Source organism: Oncorhynchus clarkii, chromosome 33, assembly GCF_045791955.1.
Source record: "Oncorhynchus clarkii lewisi isolate Uvic-CL-2024 chromosome 33, UVic_Ocla_1.0, whole genome shotgun sequence".
NCBI classification, from domain to species: Eukaryota; Metazoa; Chordata; class Actinopteri; order Salmoniformes; family Salmonidae; genus Oncorhynchus; species Oncorhynchus clarkii.
In genome coordinates this window covers 39,418,143-39,426,217 of record NC_092179.1, presented here as the reverse complement: position 1 = coordinate 39,426,217, position 8,075 = coordinate 39,418,143, and positions in this window count along the sequence as shown.

Here is an 8,075-nt window from a genome sequence, read left to right as displayed (position 1 = left end):
ACGATGGACAGACAGTTCATCTGCTGGGTGACTGGTGAGGTGTTGTCTTAACAATGGACAGACAGCTCATCAGCTGGGTGTCTGGTGAGGTGTTGTCTTAACGATGGACAGACCGCTCATCTGCTGGGTGTCTGATGAGGTGTTGTCTTAACGATGGAGACCGCTCATCTGCTGGGTGTCTGGTGAGGTTTTGTCTTAACGATGGACAGACAGCTCATCTGCTGGGTGTCTGGTGAGGTGTTGTCTTAACGACGGACAGACAGCTGGGTGTCTGGTGAGGTGTTGTCTTACGATGGACAGACAGCTGGGTGTCTGGTGAGGTGTTGTCTTAACGACGGACAGACAGCTCATCTGCTGGGTGTCTGGTGAGGTTTTGTCTTAACGATGGACAGACAGCTCATCTGCTGGGTGTCTGGTGAGGTGTTGTCTTAACGACGGACAGACAGCTGGGTGTCTGGTGAGGTGTTGTCTTACGATGGACAGACAGCTGGGTGTCTGGTGAGGTGTTGTCTTAACGACGGACAGACAGCTCATCTGCTGGGTGTCTGGTGAGGTGTTGCCTTAACGACGGACAGACAGCTGGGTGTCTGGTGAGGTGTTGTCTTAACAATGGACAGACAGCTCATCTGCTGGGTGTCTGGTGAGGTGTTGTCTTAACGATGGACAGACAGCTGGGTGTCTGGTGAGGTGTTGTCTTAACAATGGACAGACAGCTCATCTGCTGGGTGTCTGGTGAGGTGTTGTCTTAACGACGGACAGACAGCTGGGTGTCTGGTGAGGTGTTGTCTTAACGATGGACAGACAGCTCATCTGCTGGGTGTCTGATGAGGTGTTGTCTTAACGACGGACAGACAGCTGGGTGTCTGGTGAGGTGTTGTCTTACGATGGACAGACAGCTCATCTGCTGGGTGTCTGGTGAGGTGTTGTCTTAACGATGGACAGACAGCTGGGTGTCTGGTGAGGTGTTGTCTTAACGATGGAGACCGCTCATCTGCTGGGTGTCTGGTGAGGTGTTGTCTTAACGACGGACAGACAGCTGGGTGTCTGGTGAGGTGTTGTCTTAACGACGGACAGACCGCTCATCTGCTGGGTGTCTGGTGAGGTGTTGTCTTAACGATGAACAGACAGCTGGGTGTCTGGTGAGGTGTTGTCTTAACGACGGACAGACAGCTGGGTGTCTGGTGAGGTGTTGTCTTAACGATGGACAGACAGCTCATCTGCTGGGTGTCTGGTGAGGTGTTGCCTTAACGACGGACAGACAGCTGGGTGTCTGGTGAGGTGTTGTCTTAACAATGGACAGACAGCTCATCTGCTGGGTGTCTGGTGAGGTGTTGTCTTAACGACGGACAGACAGCTGGGTGTCTGGTGAGGTGTTGTCTTAACGATGGACAGACAGCTCATCTGCTGGGTGTCTGATGAGGTGTTGTCTTAACGACGGACAGACAGCTGGGTGTCTGGTGAGGTGTTGTCTTACGATGGACAGACAGCTCATCTGCTGGGTGTCTGGTGAGGTGTTGTCTTAACGATGGACAGACAGCTGGGTGTCTGGTGAGGTGTTGTCTTAACGATGGAGACCGCTCATCTGCTGGGTGTCTGGTGAGGTGTTGTCTTAACGACGGACAGACAGCTGGGTGTCTGGTGAGGTGTTGTCTTAACGACGGACAGACAGCTGGGTGTCTGGTGAGGTGTTGTCTTAACGATGGACAGACCGCTCATCTGCTGGGTGTCTGGTGAGGTGTTGTCTTAACGATGGAGACCGCTCATCTGCTGGGTGTCTGGTGAGGTGTTGTCTTAACAATGGACAGACAGCTCATCAGCTGGGTGTCTGGTGAGGTGTTGTCTTAACGATGGACAGACCGCTCATCTGCTGGGTGTCTGGTGAGGTGTTGTCTTAACGATGGACAGACAGCTGGGTGTCTGGTGAGGTGTTGTCTTAACGATGGACAGACAGCTGGGTGTCTGGTGAGGTGTTGTCTTAACGATGGACAGACAGTTCATCTGCTGGGTGACTGGTGAGGTGTTGTCTTAACAATGGACAGACAGCTCATCAGCTGGGTGTCTGGTGAGGTGTTGTCTTAACGATGGACAGACCGCTCATCTGCTGGGTGTCTGATGAGGTGTTGTCTTAACGATGGAGACCGCTCATCTGCTGGGTGTCTGGTGAGGTTTTGTCTTAACGATGGACAGACCGCTCATCTGCTGGGTGTCTGGTGAGGTGTTGTCTTAACGATGGACAGACAGCTCATCTGCTGGGTGTCTGGTGAGGTGTTGTCTTAACGACGGACAGACAGCTGGGTGTCTGGTGAGGTGTTGTCTTACGATGGACAGACAGCTGGGTGTCTGGTGAGGTGTTGTCTTAACGACGGACAGACAGCTCATCTGCTGGGTGTCTGGTGAGGTGTTGCCTTAACGACGGACAGACAGCTGGGTGTCTGGTGAGGTGTTGTCTTAACAATGGACAGACAGCTCATCTGCTGGGTGTCTGGTGAGGTGTTGTCTTAACGATGGACAGACAGCTGGGTGTCTGGTGAGGTGTTGTCTTATAACGATGGACAGACAGCTCATCTGCTGGGTGTCTGGTGAGGTGTTGTCTTAACGACGGACAGACAGCTGGGTGTCTGGTGAGGTGTTGTCTTAACGATGGACAGACCGCTCATCTGCTGGGTGTCTGATGAGGTGTTGTCTTAACGATGGAGACCGCTCATCTGCTGGGTGTCTGGTGAGGTTTTGTCTTAATGACGGACAGACAGCTGGGTGTCTGGTGAGGTGTTGTCTTAACGATGGACAGACAGCTGGGTGGTGTTAAAGGAATCAATAAAGGAATCATTTATCACTGTGTGTTCCAGACAATACGACCAGACCATTTAACCTTGCTGCTTCCAGCCAGGTGTACTGTATCTCTCTCTCTCTCTCTCTCTCTCTGTCTCACACACACACACACACGCACGCACGCACGCACGCACGCACGTACGCACACACACACACACACACACACACACACACACACACACACACACACACACACACACACACACACACACACACCCCTCACTGCAGTTTAGAGGGCCTTTATACAGGGACAGCTGTGTGATGTTTGTCTTGTGGAGGGGAGGGGGGAGGGGGGGGCAGGTAAACACTTGTTTGATTTCAAAACACAATTGCTACAGTGACCAACGCCTGGCCAACTGCCTCTGTCACAATGGGAGGGAGGGAGGGAGGGAGGGAGGGAGGGAGGGAGGGAGGGAGGGAGGGAGGGAGAGAGAGAGAGAGAGAGAGAGGGAGGGAGGGAGGGAGAGAGAGAGAGAGAGAGGGAGGGAGGGAGGGAGGGAGACATAGAGAAAGAGAGACAAAGACATAGCCAGAGAGACTGAGACATAGCGAGGGAGGGAGAGTGAGACAGAGAGAAAGAGAGACAGAGAGAGAGAGGGAGGGAGAGAGAGAGAAAGAGGGACAGAAACATAGCGAGAGAGAGATGTGACAGCCACAGCTGAGCAACAGCTGACGGCCGTTCACCCTCAGCTCTACCCACAACTCCACCAACCTCCCTAATGACCCCACACACAGCTGACGGCCGTCCACCCTCAGCTCTACCCACAACCCCACCAACCTCCCTCATGACCCCACACACAGCTGACGGCCGTCCACCCTCAGCTCTACCCACAACCACACCAACCTCCCTCATGACCCTACACACAGCTGACGACCGTCCACCCTCAGCTCTACCCACAACCCCACCAACCTCCCTCATGACCCCACACACAGCTGACGGCCGTCCACCCTCAGCTCTACCCACAACCCCACCAACCTCCCTCATGACCCCACACACACAGCTGACGGCCGTCCACCCTCAGCTCTACCCACAACCCCACCAACCTCCCTCATGACCCCACACACACAGCTGACGGCCGTCCACCCTCAGCTCTACCCACAACCCCACCAACCTCCCTCATGACCCCACACACACAGCTGAAAACCCTCCAACTTGCGGCAGGCCAAGACCATGTCCCCAGTCTGCAATACCCCCATTGTCTGACCTGCTCTCTAGACTGGTTGTTTTAACATTCTCCTTTATGGTTGAAGCCAATGTGAGCATGAAAAGAAGAAAAAAATCCTGTGTGCCGTTTTTTTGCTGGTGAGGCTGAGCAGCCGGTGCCCCTGGGGGCCGCTGGAATAGGTGAGGCTGAGCAGCCGGTGCCCCTGGGGGCCCTCTGGAATAGGTGGGGCTGAGCAGCCGGTGCCCCAGGGGGGCCCTCTGGACTAGGTGAGGCTGAGCAGCCGGTGCCCCTGGGGGCCGCTGGACTAGGTGTGGCTGAGCAGCCGGTGCCCCTGGGGGCCCTCTGGAATAGGTGGGGCTGAGCAGCCGGTGCCCCAGGGGGGCCCTCTGGACTAGGTGAGGCTGAGCAGCCGGTGCCCCTGGGGGCCGCTGGAATAGGTGGGGCTGAGCAGCCGGTGCCCCAGGGGGGCCTCTGGACTAGGTGGGGCTGAGCAGCCGGTGTCCCAGGGGGCCCTCTGGACTAGGTGGGGCTGAGCAGCCGGTGCCCCAGGGGGGCCTCTGGAATAGGTGGGGCTGAGCAGCCGGTGCCCCAGGGGGGCCTCTGGACTAGGTGGGGCTGAGCAGCCGGTGCCCCAGGGGGCCGCTGGACTAGGTGGGGCTGAGCAGCCGGTGTCCCAGGGGGCCGCTGGACTAGGTGGGGCTGAGCAGCCGGTGTCCCAGGGGCCCGCTGGAAGAGGTGGGGCTGAGCAGCCGGTACCCCAGGGGCCCTCTGGACTAGGTGGGGCTGAGCAGCCGGTGTCCCTGGGGGCCGCTGGAATAGGTGGGGCTGAGCAGCCGGTGCCCCAGGGGGCCGCTGGAATAGGTGGGGCTGAGCAGCCGGTGCCCCAGGGGGCCGCTGGAATAGGTGGGGCTGAGCAGCCGGTGTCCCAGGGGGCCGCTGGAATAGGTGGGGCTGAGCAGCCGGTGCCCCAGGGGGCCGCTGGAATAGGTGGGGCTGAGCAGCCGGTGCCCCAGGGGGCCGCTGGACTAGGTGGGGCTGAGCAGCCGGTGTCCCAGGGGGCCGCTGGACTAGGTGGGGCTGAGCAGCCGGTGTCCCAGGGGGCCCGCTGGAAGAGGTGGGGCTGAGCAGCCGGTGCCCCAGGGGGCCGCTGGACTAGGTGGGGCTGAGCAGCCGGTGTCCCAGGGGCCCGCTGGAAGAGGTGGGGCTGAGCAGCCGGTGCCCCAGGGGCCCTCTGGACTAGGTGGGGCTGAGCAGCCGGTGTCCCTGGGGGCCGCTGGAATAGGTGGGGCTGAGCAGCCGGTGCCCCAGGGGGCCGCTGGAATAGGTGGGGCTGAGCAGCCGGTGCCCCAGGGGGCCGCTGGAATAGGTGGGGCTGAGCAGCCGGTGCCCCAGGGGGCCGCTGGACTAGGTGGGGCTGAGCAGCCGGTGCCCCAGGGGCCCTCTGGACTAGGTGGGGCTGAGCAGCCGGTGCCCCAGGGGGCCGCTGGACTAGGTGGGGCTGAGCAGCCGGTGCCCCAGGAGGCCGCTGGACTAGGTGGGGCTGAGCAGCCGGTGCCCCAGGGGGCTGCTGGAATAGGTGGGGCTGAGCAGCCGGTGCGCCAGGGGGCAGCTGGAATAGGTGGGGCTGAGCAGCCGGTGCCCCAGGGGGCCGCTGGAATAGGTGGGGCTGAGCAGCCGGTGTCCCAGGGGCCTCTGGACTAGGTGGGGCTGAGCAGCCGGTGTCCCAGGGGCCTCTGGACTAGGTGGGGCTGAGCAGCCGGTGCCCCAGGGGGCCGCTGGAAGAGGTGGGGCTGAGCAGCCGGTGCCCCAGGGGCCCGCTGGAATAGGTGGGGCTGAGCAGCCGGTGTCCCAGGGGGCCGCTGGAATAGGTGGGGCTGAGCAGCCGGTGTCCCAGGGGCCCGCTGGAATAGGTGGGGCTGAGCAGCCGGTGTCCCAGGGGGCCGCTGGACTAGGTGGGGCTGAGCAGCCGGTGTCCCATGGGGCCGCTGGAATAGGTGGGGCTGAGCAGCCGGTGTCCCAGGGGGCCGCTGGAATAGGTGGGGCTGAGCAGCCGGTGTCCCAGGGGGCCGCTGGACTAGGTGGGGCTGAGCAGCCGGTGCCCCAGGGGGCCGCTGGAATAGGTGGGGCTGAACAGTCGGTGCCCCAGGGGGCCGCTGGAATAGGTGGGGCCGGTGTGTGTTTTTAGGGCCCATTGTCTAGTCTGGGTCAATAACACCTATCTCTCTCTGTCCATGGACCTGCTATCTAGTCTGGGTCAATAACACCTATCTCTCTCTGTCCATGGACCTGCTATCTAGTCTGGGTCAATAACACCTATCTCTCTCTGTTCATGGACCTGCTATCTAGTCTGGGTCAATAACACCTATCTCTCTCTGTTCATGGACCTGCTATCTAGTCTGGGTCAATAACACCTATCTCTCTCTGTTCATGGACCTGCTATCTGGTCTGGGTCAATAACACCTATCTCTCTCTGTCCATGGACCTGCTATCTAGTCTGGGTCAATAACACCTATCTCTCTCTGTTCATGGACCTGCTATCTAGTCTGGGTCAATAACACCTATCTCTCTCTGTTCATGGACCTGCTATCTAGTCTGGGTCAATAACACCTATCTCTCTCTGTTCATGGACCTGCTATCTAGTCTGGGTCAATAACACCTATCTCTCTCTGTCCATGGACCTGCTATCTAGTCTGGGTCAATAACACCTATCTCTCTCTGTTCATGGACCTGCTATCTGGTCTGGGTCAATAACACCTATCTCTCTCTGTTCATGGACCTGCTATCTGGTCTGGGTCAATAACACCTATCTCTCTCTGTTCATGGACCTGCTATCTAGTCTGGGTCAATAACACCTATCTTTGTTCATAGATTGTAGCCCAATAACATGGAATAGTCTAGCTGTGGATTGTAGCCCAATAACATGGAATAGTCTAGCTGTGGATTGTAGCCCAATAACATGGAATAGTCTAGCTGTGGATTGTAGCCCAATAACATGGAATAGTCTAGCTGTGGATTGTAGCCCAATAACAAGGAGTAGTCTAGCTGTGGATTGTAGGCCATTAACAAGGAATAGCCAAAACTATATGAGAAACAGCCGTTTGTGACGTGTAAACCAGGAGAGTAAGGTTGACCTCAACACTGTGTCTGAACAGGAGAGTAAGGTTGACCTCAACACTGTGTCTGAACAGGAGAGTAAGGTTGACCTCAACACTGTGTCTGAACAGGAGAGTAAGGTTGACCTCAACACTGTGTCTGAACAGGAGAGTAAGGTTGACCTCAACACTGTGTCTGAACAGGAGAGTAAGGTTGACCTCAACACTGTGTCTGAACAGGAGAGTAAGGTTGACCTCAACACTGTGTCTGAACAGGAGAGTAAGGTTGACCTCAACACTGTGTCTGAACAGGAGAGTAAGGTTGACCTCAACACTGTGTCTGAACAGGAGAGTAAGGTTGACCTCAACACTGTGTCTGAACAGGAGAGTAACGTTGACCTCAAGACTGTGTCTGAACAGGAGAGTAAGATTGACCTCAACACTGTGTCTGAACAGGAGAGTAAGGTTGACCTCAACACTGTGTCTGAACAGGAGAGTAAGGTTGACCTCAACACTGTGTCTGAACAGGAGAGTAAGGTTGACCTCAACACTGTGTCTGAACAGGAGAGTAACGTTGACCTCAACACTGTGTCTGAACAGGAGAGTAAGGTTGACCTCAACACTGTGTCTGAACAGGAGAGTGAGGTTGACCTCAACACTGTGTCTGAACAGGAGAGTGAGGTTGACCTCAACACTGTGTCTGAACAGGAGAGTGAGGTTGCATCTCCAAAGGCAACGTATTCCCTATGTAGTGCACTACTTTTGACCAGGGCTCTGATGAAAGGTAGTGCACCAAATAGGGGGTAGGGTGCCATTTTGGGACACTACCCAATCCCAAATCACTAGTTGCTAACAAGCCCAAACAGGAATTTGTCTGATTAAATAATCTACAAAAAAAATAATAAAAAATAATAATAATCTACTAAGAAGGGAATTACACCCTACGATTAGTAATTTAATCTTATTTCACAAATATTGGCAAATATTG